General features: G+C 42.2%; 1 long non-coding RNA gene across 1 annotated transcript; it reads left to right on the top strand.

The window, feature by feature from the left end:
• The first annotated feature begins 82 nt into the window (after nt 1–82).
• Nucleotides 83–2,981, top strand: LOC134532005 (uncharacterized). The gene is made up of 2 exons (XR_010075112.1): nt 83–814; nt 2,695–2,981. It is a non-coding gene; the product is annotated as an uncharacterized LOC134532005 (long non-coding RNA).
• Nucleotides 2,982–14,277: the final 11,296 nt, after the last annotated feature.

Consider the following 14,277-nt stretch of genomic DNA (forward strand, 5'->3'; position numbering starts at 1 on the left):
TGAGGCAGTAAAGCCCATACAAAAGCTTGGTCCCCACCCGGGAAGCCTACATTTCACAAAGGGTTGCGGACCAACCCGAACATGCCCGAAGACTTCACCTTCGGCCAACTTCGGGACTTTGCTTTTATTTTCATAACAGCACGGCCATGTTGGTGGATATCAAAAACACTTATTAATAATAATTGTGAGGTTAAGTGTTTAATTCATAGAAAGAAAGTGCATATTAAGTAATAATCTTAAGATTATTATTCACTGTTATATTACAAGTATTCGTTATGTTCAGGATCTTTCAACGCACTAAATTAAAACAGCAAGCATGATGTACCTCGGATCAAGTGAAAAACTTGGATATGCGATACTGAACTTTAACTAACTTTCAGATTTGCGTGTAAATTAAGAGATATGTATCATCATTTAGTTCATATTTTCTCTCTACAGGTTTTAAAGTTTAGCCTAGGTTGACGTAATTTTTTTCGTATCACGTGTCCAAATTGATCCCTTGGTTTTGTGGTACAAGATGCTTGCTGTTTTAATTTGTTACGTCGAAAGAGTATGGACATAACAAATACTAGAACATCACAAGACAAACAAATTATCTCAGGTGTTGTGAAATAATTTCTTTTGTAACTGTTTTACATTCACATATAAATTGTAATAACACAAGTTAGTATGCCCATGTTCTTTCAATGTACCAAATCAAAACATCAAGCAAAATGTACCACAGGAACAATGTATACAAGATCATGCCTTCTGGATCAAGGGATTAATCTGAATATGTTATACGGAACTTTTACCAATTTCACTTTCGGGACAAGTATGTATCACAATATCATTATCACATTAATGACGACATTAACATGGCACATTTATGTCATTACCATATCTGCATTATTATGTGACTAGCATGATTATATGGGGGTTTTAGTTGGGGAGTATTCTAATGCTTGTTTTGCACAAAATATGTTTGTGTATTAAACTAGCTTTCTGGTAACGTATTTTATGCTATGGACATGCTTATTCTAGATTTAGAACATACCTACTACAGTATATATTTTACCTGTGGTATCATATTCTATACTTAAGAACAAGCCCTACCTGTACTAGTATAATAGAACACCATACTGAAGATATATTACATTTCATTATTATTTCTCAAGATATATATCTGATGTAACAGAAGCATATGAATGTCCTCCGTCCAAAAGTTTTTTTCCCAGTGTTTGTACTTTAAGAACGTACAGGTATGTGTGAATGCACAGGTATTATAATATTTATAATGTAAGCTTTAAACTTTGATTACTTGCTAACCTGTAGAAATTTAAAGTCTGTTTTCAGGATAAATTCAGGGCTATGACTAGTGTCAAAAAAAGTTTTTGTCTAATTTTTTTTTTAGTTTGTGGAAAAGCCACAACGTAAGATTATTACCCACCTCTCTCCTAACAGCAAATAAAATGCACAGAGTAATTGTATTGTTTTGTGGCTTTTAAATGAATAAAGAAAAAAATTCTGAAAAACTTTTTTTCACATCCTGACATGTATCGAAATATTTCCCAAGAGAATGTTGAGGTACTTTAAGTTGTTTATCGTTTTTAAAACTGCACAAGATTTTATTAAGTTTGTTTTAATCAACAAAAGTAAAAAGAGTAAAAATTATAACGTTTTTTTTTTTTTTACTTCCTGATATGTTTTTCAGTCATTACCCAAGAGCAGCAGCAAGAAACACTTAACTCCATATGTGACAAAATCTGATTATGAGGCCCTTGTTTTTATTGAAGCAAGCTTTTTGCAAGCACAGCAGGGACTCGCACATGGCGGCGCTTGCGATATCGCAATCATGAATGTTAAAACTATAAAACTATTGGTAGACTGCTTGATGTAACACAGTGCTGTCTTACAAAATGATTCCAAAGCATTTCAGGAAGCAAAAGGTATTTTGTAATTTTTATTTTCTTGTTTGCAAAAAATCTGATAAACTGTAAAATTACAATGAACACAAAACACTACTACTTAATTACTATAACATTTTATAAAATTATAAAAATAAACCACCTACTTTTCTGGCTGCTTGTCTTAAGTTTACACAAAAAATATTTACTGTTCTGCCATTAATCTCACTTAGTGTTGCAGCATACAGTATCACAAAATGCAGTCACTACTACAATCACCACACATTTATATTCTATACATCTACCTGAGAAACATTAAGAGCTAAGTGCTGTTAACTATTGTTACCACTTGTGTTTATAAGCAGTAGTAGTTTTTTTTTTTTTTTTTAATTAATGTGTGTAATTAGGTGCTAATTTTGCCATTGCATTAAATCACCAAACACTCTTTGTAATGTAGGTATACAATATTTCCAATTTTTTATGTAACTGAATGTTTGACAAATATTAAAAAAAAAAAAATATTGAAAGCTGTGAATACATGAAGAACAGTATACATTTAAATAAGATAGGCCTACCAAAACTATTGAGCTTATCAAATTATACATATACTTACCAAATGAAATGTGTTGACCATCTGGTGTGTATCATGTTGCCATGAATATTATTTTTCTGCTATATAGTTTCTGTTAAATACTATGTATTACTTTATTGCTCTACAGTTTCTGTTATGGACTTTGTCTCCAGATTGCCATTTATATGACTTATTCTCTACATTCTCAGTACTTGTAATTGTTTCTGTTTGTTGCAGGTATGTAAGGAAATTAGAAAATGAGCTGAAACATTAAACTCCTTGGACACTCCATAGAAAGGAAGAATTATTTTCTGTTTAATGCTGGCATGTGAAGACATTAGAACATTTTCTTGTAGATTAAATTCTTTGGACATTCAATGAAAATGATTTATTTTGTGAATTTTTGTTATAATAGTGCTTTTTTTTATTTTACTTAGAATTTTATTTCATTGCCAGTTAATTGATAGTAACTAAGAAAGTGAAATATTTTTTTTTTTTGGAGAAATAAAGAGTATTTTTTACAACCTTATATTTCATGATTGTCTATCTTCAAAACTTACCAAACTTGGGTGATTCATATGGAAAAAATAATGCTATCATTTAAAGGAAAGAAAAGTGTAAAGATTTTTGCTGAACGTTCATAATAAATAATTTTACCTTTTGACATGTCAGTTATCTTTAAAACACATTGTAGTTATTAGTATGTGCAAGAAAGAAAGTGCAAGATTTTATGCCTTTAAAATAGTGTTTAAATATTCAATGTGTCTTCGTTTTTTTCATTCCACAGCACATAAATGAATTTTTTTTTTATAAAGTGAACATATAAATTTAAATGTAACATGTAACATTTTATGTGGTATCGCTTTCAAGATACATTCACCCACTGTGTTGGTACATATCAAGTAAACCAACGAATAAGTGTTGGTACATATCAAGTAAACCAACGAACAATTAGGAAAGCTACAATGATTGGGTTTTTTATACAGGAATGTTACGGATAAAATAATACAATGGAAAGAGATTAATGTGGACACAAAAAAATTTTTAATATTTATGTTGTTTTTTTTTTCATAAAAAAAATATTCTTTAGTGACAATCTAGGCTGCAAATGTCTCATACATTACTGAATTTCTATACTGAGCATTACCAACACAGAGCTTACACAGTAATATTTCCTCTTTACATTATACCATCAGGTGACACTACAAAGTCTCATAACATGCTATTGTTTTAAACAACCTCAGTATGTACCTTTATGGACAATTACTTTTATGGTGAGAAACATAATGTAGTAATTTGTGCATAAAATAATTGTTTATATAATTTACTTAATAGTCATGCAGTATAGCTGCACAGTATTAACCTCACAAATATAATGAAACCAGTTTTTAGTGAATGACCACAATATTAACTCAGCATTTTCACACACATGTCTTGAAATATTGTGGTAAATGTTTTATAGACTTACTCACCTCTAAATCTTTTTTCTCTCGTTACCCACACATCCCTGGGTCATCTTTGCGGAGCCGGGCTTATCCCAACCGCCTTAGATTTAACCCTGCCACGTGACCACGCCGCAGGGTCGACAATTATGGAACTCGCTGACTCCAGAGGTAAGCGTTTTAATTTAATGTAGCCGTGCATATGTCTGCTGGCCCAAACAAAGACATTAAAGCACTTGTAGATTCACGGCTCGTAGAGCCTGTTCGAGTCGTAATTCAAAAACTTACGGGTATGGCCGACTCCATGCAAATCCCCAATAAGACTGCTGTTAGATGTAACGTAAGCACATAACGAAGCAATCAGAAACTTTTGTCAGGGTAAAGTATAAGGTATAACGCATAGTGTAACACCGCAATGCATAGCATGCCAATAAATGCGAGAACAAATTGACAGTGATTTCCAGTGCCCCCTTACCTAAGTTAGGCATCAGCCAACCATGCTGCCTGAGGAGTGTGATACTACTTCTCTAGTTAGTAATTCAACCACTGCCACGATCCTAATGAACAAAGCTGGGGCCGACGACCCACCAAACAGCTGCATAAGTTAGCCTGGCACCCTCCCGGAAAGAAAATAAAATTTTTAAGCTGTAAATATATAAAGATGATTTTGAATTTTCCATGAAAAACAATTGAAACATGCTATAGATACAACACTAAATATAATTATCCTGAAACATGTTGAATTCAGTTAAGTTCTGTTACATAGTTGAACAGTGACGAGATTCTGCAAGATAGGAATAGCTTCTGTCCTTAAGTATGGGCGGTGGGCCTTCACTAATCAAAATTCCCGCGCGTCTTGTTAAAAGAAAAACAAAGTCCCGAAGTTGGCCGAAGGTTAAGTCTTCGGGCATGTTCGGGTTGGTCCTCAACCCTTTGTGAAATGTAGGCTTCCCGTCCCCACCCCGCCTGTATTAGCCATCTTCTTCATCAATGCGTCAAAGACATGAATGTGCCGACATGGAAGCGAAGTAATCAGAGTTGTGGTAACCAGTCATCTGTGAATTATTCTTTAATTTCCGTGTGTGCCCATGCAATGTTCAACAACATCTTTAGTGCCCACAAGGGATAGTGCATCAAAAATGTGTTGCCCCCTTAAGGTCATCCTATTTTGTTAACTTGGCCTGGGATAAATTAATTAATAGGTACACTTGATCACACCCTCTTAATGTTAAATCCCTCTTAAATATATCCACAGAGAGATTCACAGCAAACAATGGCGGTCTCCAACTTGACTAATAATTGTGCCGTCAGCCGCGGTCTCGTGTTCGATTTCGGGCGCAAGTCCTAGCGGGGTGGCTGGCTTTTTTAGAGATTTCTGTTCCGGGAGGGCGCCAGGTTAGCTCGGTGTCTAACCGTGTGATGGTCGTGGGTTCGTTGCCCCAGCGTGGCCTGCTAGAACCGTCGGCGGTGATGGAATTTGGTTCCTTATTAGGTTGGGTTGTTTAGGTTAATTTACATACACTGTTCTGGTTGGTTTACGGGTCGAACGTCACGAACGGGAGGTGCGGGGTGGACGATTTATTGTTCACGTTTTACACTGGTTCATTACATTGGGCGCGAGATCTACTCGGCGGTACATGACTGCCAGTGAGGCATCGGAACACGTAGAAGTTTTGGTTACACTATTACACTATTACACTTAAAAAAAACTGCACACTGTGGTGCTCTTACGTACACGATTACACTCCACACGTTATCTAAGGGGGACACCTGCGTGCCTATACGTGTGTTTACTTATTAAGCCCTCACGCCAGTCGAGGGTGGGGGGGGAAGCTTGTTTGTTTGGCCGCCAATCCCGTAAATCGTTTCTACGTTGTGGGCCGGGCCACTTGCGTGGGCCGCGGTCCATAGGCTAAATTAGGTTCACAAGAGAAGTGTCATTGTGGCCGGTGCCAGTGCACACGGCTTTTAGTTAAAGTTCTCCGGTGGCGGGAGTCGGCCAGTGCCGTACGTTGAACTGCCCCGCGTAGCAACTGGTGCGGGGAGTTTTATTAATGAGCGGCTGGGTTAGTCCCTACACCGGAAAAGGACCAGGGACACACGGGGAGTTTAATTGTAAGAGAAAAGGTTGATATTTTAAATGACTATATTTACCAGTAGTACTCGATTGGTGAACAAAGGGTGATGACTCCCCGTGGAACGCACGTCCACCCCGGCCGCGAGCTGCTCTCAACTGGTGTGTGACCCTGGCGCGAGGGAAGGGCTCGGCGGTTCTCTCGCGCCAAAGTTTCCCAAATTCCGTTATTCGGAAATTACTATGTTTACAAAAGGCTGAAGGCCGCTTAAAATTCCTAATATTATTACTAATGACAATTTCTGAAAAAATACTCTCTTAAAAAATTGCAATTTAGTGTTTCATGTAATAAAGTTTGAATTTGTAACGTCACACCAGAGACTGTCTGTCTCTTGTTAACCACTCTGGGGCTAATCAATTATGTAAGCACTGGGTTGCACACTGATGTTAATTAGTTGCTGTATTTAAATTAGGCTGAAGGCCGCAAGGGGGGCACTCACACACGTATTGTTTACTTAATACGTGTGAGTGACCCGGGGCACTCCTACATCGCACTCTATTAGTTAGGGGCTTTTGTTTGTTTCTGATTAATTAATTATTTTGTGGGGAATTTTGTAGGCACGGGGAGTGCGTTGCATGTGTAATTAAAATGGTTCGCTATTCTCTACCTTGGGCTGCGGTCCGCTCACTGGACTCAGGTAGGCCATGGCTAGGGGTGCTTTCCGTTAGCGGAGCCGAGTATTGGCGGGTGCAGGTCGGGCTTTGGGGTGGCCTTCGGCCGTACGATGTCAATTGTTACTTTAATTTTTACATAATATTTGATACAACATATTCAGGCATTCAGCCACCTAATTTTACATTAGATTTTTTTATTCAAGTGATTTGTGAAGTTGTTAGTTTTATTACATTTCACGTAACATTAGTTAGATTTCTTTTATTCAGTATGGCTCTGTCTCCTCCTTTCTTGCCGTGGCCAACTCCCGGCAGTTTGCAGTCTTCATAGACTGTTCTCTGGGAAGGATCCATTGTCCTGCTGGGAGCTGTCACCTTTGGTTAATTGATTACCGTACTTGTGGTAATGATAACTTTTCAACCTAAACCTTTTTGCTTACTTCCCCCTCACAACCACACTGACCATTTATGGTGTAGGGCATAACCCGGCCTGTGACCATTCCACTAAGTGGTTTTGAACTAACGGCACTGGCCAACTCCAGAACGGAACTTTGTTTAAATTGGACACCCATACGACTTCCAGTTTTTTTAAGTTACACTGTTTTGGCCAATTTAATATAGATTCTTGGCGCCCAATGCAGAACCCGAGGTATGTGTTTTAACTGCCTCTTTACTTAGAAAATACTGCCGCGAGGACTAAGCATGGCATGCCTTTATTAATAAGTTGTGTTCTATGTTTCGTTCTTTCAAGTGTTATTGTAGTTTGCCCACTAAAACTGTAAACCTGTAAACCAAGCCAAGTGTAAATAAAATAACGTGATTTCCAAACACTTCTATCATTCAGAGGCCCTTTTCAGCTTAACCTGGGATGCAAGTGTCTAGTGTGTTTTCGGATTCTAACATTTTAGCCTCCTAGCCTAGTGGAGCCACACTGGGGCCGACAACCCACGAGACATCATCGGTTAGATACAATAGCTAGCCTGTGCCCTCCCAAAGCAGAGTCAAATCTCATTCATTTCATCCCCCACTAGGCACACCCCGAGTATCGAACACAAGACTGCAGGTGATGGCATTGGCACCCAATGTGGGGCGAAATCATCAAAATTCAAAATCTTTCTACAGTTCCACTCAACCTAAAATACAGTGCACATGCAAAATACATTTTCGGACCCAGCAAACTGCATCATTCCCCCTCCCCCTTCATTGTTGTGCGAGATTCAAGCAAGTCAATGCTAGACATCGAGGCTGATAACGAACACCATCGCCATCTAGTCCCAGAATAGCAAGTTGCGTGCATCATGGACACTCGCCCTACCACATTTTCCTCTACAACAGCCATCATGCGACAATACACTGCAGCGAACTTCGGCGAAGATCAGGAGCAACAACCTCAACCCGCGCACGTTGTATGATGACAATGACCCCGCCTCCTCTGGCATCGCGCAGGTTCGAGTGCTGCCACACAAAGTACCAGCAACATCTCCTCATTGCCATTTGCTGCAAAATACAGACTTATTAACTGGATCACTACGATAGTGAGTTACATGCAAGCGTTCACCCAAATCAAGCACCAACACATGAAAACGTGAATCAATCGCCCAACACTGAGAAGTTGACTGGAAAAATATTTGGCCAAGGTAAACATCTACCGAAATGGCAACACCACTACAGCCGAAAAAGTATTCCTCAACAACAGCAATAGGCGAACCAGCGACCAGAACACTCAATGACAGCGAACAGAAAACATGCTTAAACTGTGCGCGCCACACAACTGTAACTTACCAAACATGCGGGAACTGGTCATGCTAGCTGACCTAGGCCTAGCTGTCATCCCAAAAGCCATGATGGGACGACTGACACTACTGGAGTTCGGCAGAGCACTACACAAAACCCGTGTGTATGCTTGCACCAGTGTGAGAAGTATCTGCCCATTATAGAGTACCACCTGATATGTGGTCAGAAATTATCGGCGAACAGCTGCGTGGCCCCACCCACAACTGGTGGAACCAGTGATGATGGTTCGGAATGAGTTGGTGAGTCTTTACTGGGACATTCACCTGCTGTTTCAACATGGGGTCTTCCCTCGTGCAGTGTACATATCAGTTCTACGGGAAGGGCCAACGAGATGGAGAGCCTGTGGAACAGTTGTTGGCCCACAAAGTACAATTGTTTTGGCAAATTTCTCTGGGCAGCGAACCCACCATTGCACTATCTACTATCACATTGCTATTGAGGGACGATATACAGCCATTCATGCAGGCCTATCATGCACAGTCAGTTGAAAACTACGTCTAGCAAGCGGTGGTGATAGAACACAATCTACAGAGAGTGTGGTAGCATAAACCGCCAGAAGCAGAAAGAGGTAAACACAGCCCTCACAACAGCAGGAGACAACCAGTATTACAGTACCAACATTTGCCTTAATACGGTGTAACCAAACGATCGAAGCTGCGCCCCTACTGCACGCGACCAACAAACAGCTGGAACCACAATTAATCAGGACACTTTCCTACAGCCAGCCACGACAGTGCTGACTGGGTTGCCTCTAGGGCAAATACCACTCACATAGGTCCTCGGACATATGTCGCAACAACGGCCAGTACAGCGCAACTGCAAATGTCCAAATTGCCACAGCGGGAAAACAAACTGCAGTGGGTGCGGAGCTGAGACCTCCACCCCCGTGCACATTTAACACCATGCACTTACTACAGATGTGCGACAACCAACCCTGAAACAGCTGATGCAGCTAGTAGACAGTCTACTCTGCATTCTAGTGGTGGGATGGCTCACCTGTCACAGTGCTAATCAACATGGGGTGAGCCACGTGTTCATCCTCTCCACTCTCGTGCCACCCGGTGCGCTGTGCCCGCACTTTAGTGAGCTGCATTTGGCCATCACCATGCACACCGACCAGATGCTGCGGCACACGGACATAAAGGTAAGCCTAAGGGAGTCAACTACTTATGTCACAGCAACTGTAGTGCAGGACCTGCAAGAATAGCTTGTATTGGGACAACGATGGCTAGTACAGCACAATGCAGTATGGATATGGGTCCCACATCAACTTGGGCCCAAACAAGCACTTCACAATGTTCGCCAAGGAGCAAGCCACCCTGTTAAATAGTGAAGTGTTAACTTTAAGCGACATACTTCATGTCCTCCCAGAACATCAGTATAAGGTAAACAAACTGGTTTGTAAGTGGCAAAATGTGTTTACTGTAGCCCATCCACTGAAGCATACTATGGTAACTGAACATCACATTCCCATCCAACACTAGCCCATCTAGTGACTTTCCTTCCTGCTCAGGTATGGATTTCGGGAACAAAGAATCATTTTAAGAATAAGTGACAGAAATTCTAAGGACGGGATGAAAACCCCTCCAACAGCACTTACAATGCTTGTATAGGTAGTGCTAGGATCCAAGAAAGATGGATCCCTGCGGTTGTGTCCTGACTTCCGGCCATTGAATGCCGTGACCATCATCTCCCCTCCGCCTCTGATTAGCATTTAGGTGGCCATAGCTGGGCTGGGTCGGGTCTGCTTGTTTAGCTTGAAAACTGGCTACTGGCAGGTGCCCATATGATGAGAGGACAAGGTGAAGATGGCATTTACAGTGCCAAATGGAAGATGGTTACACTTTACACACCATGCCTTTTGGACTTAAATGCGCACCAGCCACATTTCAAGCCATGATGACTAGGTTGTTTAGAGGGCTATATTGGGCAATTTGCAATTCCCTACCTTGACATTGTCATAGTGTTGGAGAGGTTAGCGATCCACAACCTGACAGCCAGTCCACAGAAATGTCACATTAGAACACACGAGGTAGACTTTCTGGGTCACATCATCAGCGTGGATGGAAACTGCCCACAACTCACCTGCCTTCAGAAAATTGTGGAAGCCAAGGTGTCACGAACACAAAAACACCTGCAGTTGTTGGTTAATAGGCCTTATACAATATCTGCGCAGCTACACCCCAGAATTCTCTCACATAATTGTACCAGTCACACACCTACTGTCACCCGAAGTGCATCACCCTTGAATTTCAATTACTCAGCAAGCCTTCGACCATGTCAAGAATGCGTTCACACACTGCCATTGTCGTCGTCCCTCCGAAGGCCATAAAGCCCGGCCTCCACCCACCAGTATTAAACCCCGCTAACGGAACGCACCCCTAGCACATTTGACGTGAGTCAAGCGAGCCACTGATGCTGGTGAGTGCCTTGACAGATTACGTACTAATGCCAACACCACCAAAAAGTTCTCATACATCATAAATTACTGTGATTAATTAAGTGATTTTTAATTAGCAGAACAACCCTGCCGTCACCCGACCTATGTGAAAGGCCCGGGGGGTACCTGACGGGCGCTACGGGCGTCGCGGTGCTCTTGTTGTCCGGAGGGGCGCCAGGCTAGCGGGCTGCTAGGCCGTTGGTGTTGGGTCGTGGGTACTCTGCCCCCGCGTGCCCCGCCAGGTACACGGCTTGAATCTACCCTGAATGGCTCTTCCTTGACTGTGAAGGCCGCTCGGCCGTGTGGAGGACGGGAGACTCCGGAAAATTAGTATACACGAGTTGGTGAGAACTACCTTTAATCTAGTCCCGCTACAAAACACTCTCACCAACACTTGGCGACGTCTAGCCGTTACACAATTAACATAGAAAAAACATAACACTACGCGACACTGGTGGTTACCGCGGCAGTCTCGCGGGACGCGGGTCGATGCTCGCTGGAGACGGCCAGCGCCGAACATTAACGGGTGCAGGGGGGGCTCTATGAGCGGGCTCCTAAATTAGGCGAAACACTTACGTGAGTGATACGATCTGCGGCACGGTATCACGATGAAGACGGTCGGGATAGGCCCGGTTCCGTAAAATACGCGCCGAGTCGACGTGGGCAGCTATGAATTAATGAGGTTTAAATTTAAAGATTTAGTATAGAATAAAAATTAATAAAATGAAAGAAACTTGGATGCTGCCCACGGACACACGTCTGTTCCCGGCGCGGAGTGGTTCGAGACTGCCGGACATGGCCGCCTCGCAAGGAAGAGAAACTTTCTCTTCTTTGTGAGTCGGCGTCAAAAAACATATATTAATTTAATTTACTATATTACCAGTTAAAACATGTTCCAGGTGCCCAATTAAAATGTAGCACCTGGTAATTGGGTGCTTAAGGCTTAACAATAGTTTTAATGTATTTAATTATTTAAAATGTGACATCGAGTTGGCGACTGTATTTATCAACATATTGTCTCACTGTGAGCTGTAATAGTTGGATTTCTTCTAATCTGACACGATCCTAGTCACGGACATTTTAATTAAGGCCAGTGGCCGCGGTGACTTTTAATAAGGTTTGTTGTCTATTGGGGTCACGCCCGGGACGCTCGCCTGACTCAATCCGGCTGGGCAAGGGGCGCGCTCCGAAAACGGGATACGGTACTGGCGGTGCGGAGCACGGGCTTAAAGGCCATGGTCGGTACGACGTCAACCCTTAATAGTGAAAGTGCGTCGTAGGGGTACAGCAGTTTTCCCCGTGGGAAACCGCAATTAATAAACATCCAGAAATTCCCTTGCAGCCTTCCACCAATAATTAACCACCGTGTTAACCAACCTAATTTACCTCCCTGTTTTTACTTGCAAATAGCCACTGGGGTAGTCAACAAGTTGTTGTAGCCACGGATATCACCCCCCGTAATTTAGCTGGTAATGTCCTATTCTCGGGTCGGGGTTCAGGCCTTGTGGCAGGGGAAAATTATCACTACCTGTGCTACAATGAAAGTTCGTCAGTTTGTGACACAATGTTTTACTTAGTCTTTCACACAGTCCCTTTACATGGGCTACGCGCACCTCAGCACCCGTTCTCTCCGTGGAGTGAAGCTCGGCTACACGTGTTTCGGTGGGCAGGCGACGAGTGCGGGCTGCCCCCGTGGTCTCGCGACACGTACGTATGGCGAACTTATTAAGCCCCTCCTGAATGATAGCGAAAACAAATAAAGTCAGTCTGATTTCCAGTGCCGAAGACGTAAAGTCTGTTTCGTTGCGGTATGCCCATGTCCGCTGATACGCGCAAAGTCTGATTTCGCGGAAACAAGAAAAACCCTTATATACAATGTAACTATTTACAATAATGATAAACCGCATAACCCGCGTGGTCGTGAAGTCTCAATCCCCCTTGACAGTATCTCACCCGTCGGTGATCTTGGCTCTTCATCTCACCGTGCAACCGCCTCGTCCAGACGCCAGATGCCAACTCGCCCTCCTGCCGTGTCTCTGCCTCTCCGCCCGTCCCCCCCCCACTCCGCTACACCTGCAGCGCTCGGAGAGATTCTGGGTGTTGGCCTCGGCTTCGACGCCCAGTGACAGTTAACGTAAAATATCACATAATATTTTAGAAACATGTATAACAATAATTACAAAAGTTTACAGAAAAAATAATACATAAAAATAATTACATGACACATTAATAAATATAAAAGTACGTTCTTAATATACAAATTAAAGCGTCACACTGCACGGGCAGGGGTGGTTCAGGAGTTGGTGCAGCATAATGGACTTTATGAGCAGGGGAGACACTTGGGTCGACGTCAAAGTGACAGTCTCCAACTTGACTTTTTATTTTCAAATATAATTAATCTCAATTTTGTTATGTTGTCGTAGTCACGGATATCACCCACATGATGCTGGTTGCATTATTATCACTATCCGTACTACAATGCCAGTTCGTCAGTTTGGATGCAAGTATTTAATGAGCCCTTCACACAGTCTCTTTACATGGGCTGTCCGCAGCACAACACCAGTCCCTCCGCGGAGTGAGGCTCGGCTGCATGTGTTTCGGTGCGCAGGCACCGAATGCGGGCTGCCCCCCGTGGTCTCGTGTGCGTACGTTAAAGAACCCTCGATGGTCCCTTTTAAATGATAGCAGTAAAAAAGGTAAGTTTGAATGCCGGCGCCTGAGACACAGATTCCGTCTCCCTACGATAAGAATGTGCCCGCTGATACGCGCAATGTCTAGTCACAAGAGAAAACCTGATATACAATTTTAAACTAATTACAATGACGACTTGCGGCGTAACACACATGGTAGTGAAATCTCCACTCCACAGACTCGATCTCACTCGTCGTTGCTCTGCGGCACTGGTCTCCGTGTGCGTCTTCCTCGTCCGGCCACCAGATGCCTACACCCCTCTCCTGCCGCACGTCGCGCCTCTCCGCCCGTCCTACCCCCACTCCGCGACACGTACAGCACTCGGAGAGATTTCGGGTGTGGGCCTCGGCTTTGTCACCCGGTGAACAGTCACGTAAATATTTCACAAAGTTTTTAGAAAAACATATAATAATAATATTACAAAATATAACGTAAAAAAGTACATTAAAATTATATTAAACATTACACATTAAACATTAAACATATAAGTATGTTCTTAATACTAACACATTATCACACTGCACGGGGCAGGGGAGCATCAGGGGTTGGCGCAGCATAACGGTTTTTAAGAGCAGGGGAGACACATGGGTCGACGTCAATGTATTATTATTATTATAGGCCTTCCACCAACTGATTCAGACATGCCATTAAGATACGATTGTTCTATAAATAATAATAACTAAATATGATTATAAAATTAGAATAAC

Source organism: Bacillus rossius, chromosome 5 (assembly GCF_032445375.1).
Source record: "Bacillus rossius redtenbacheri isolate Brsri chromosome 5, Brsri_v3, whole genome shotgun sequence".
Classification (NCBI taxonomy): Eukaryota; Metazoa; Arthropoda; class Insecta; order Phasmatodea; family Bacillidae; genus Bacillus; species Bacillus rossius.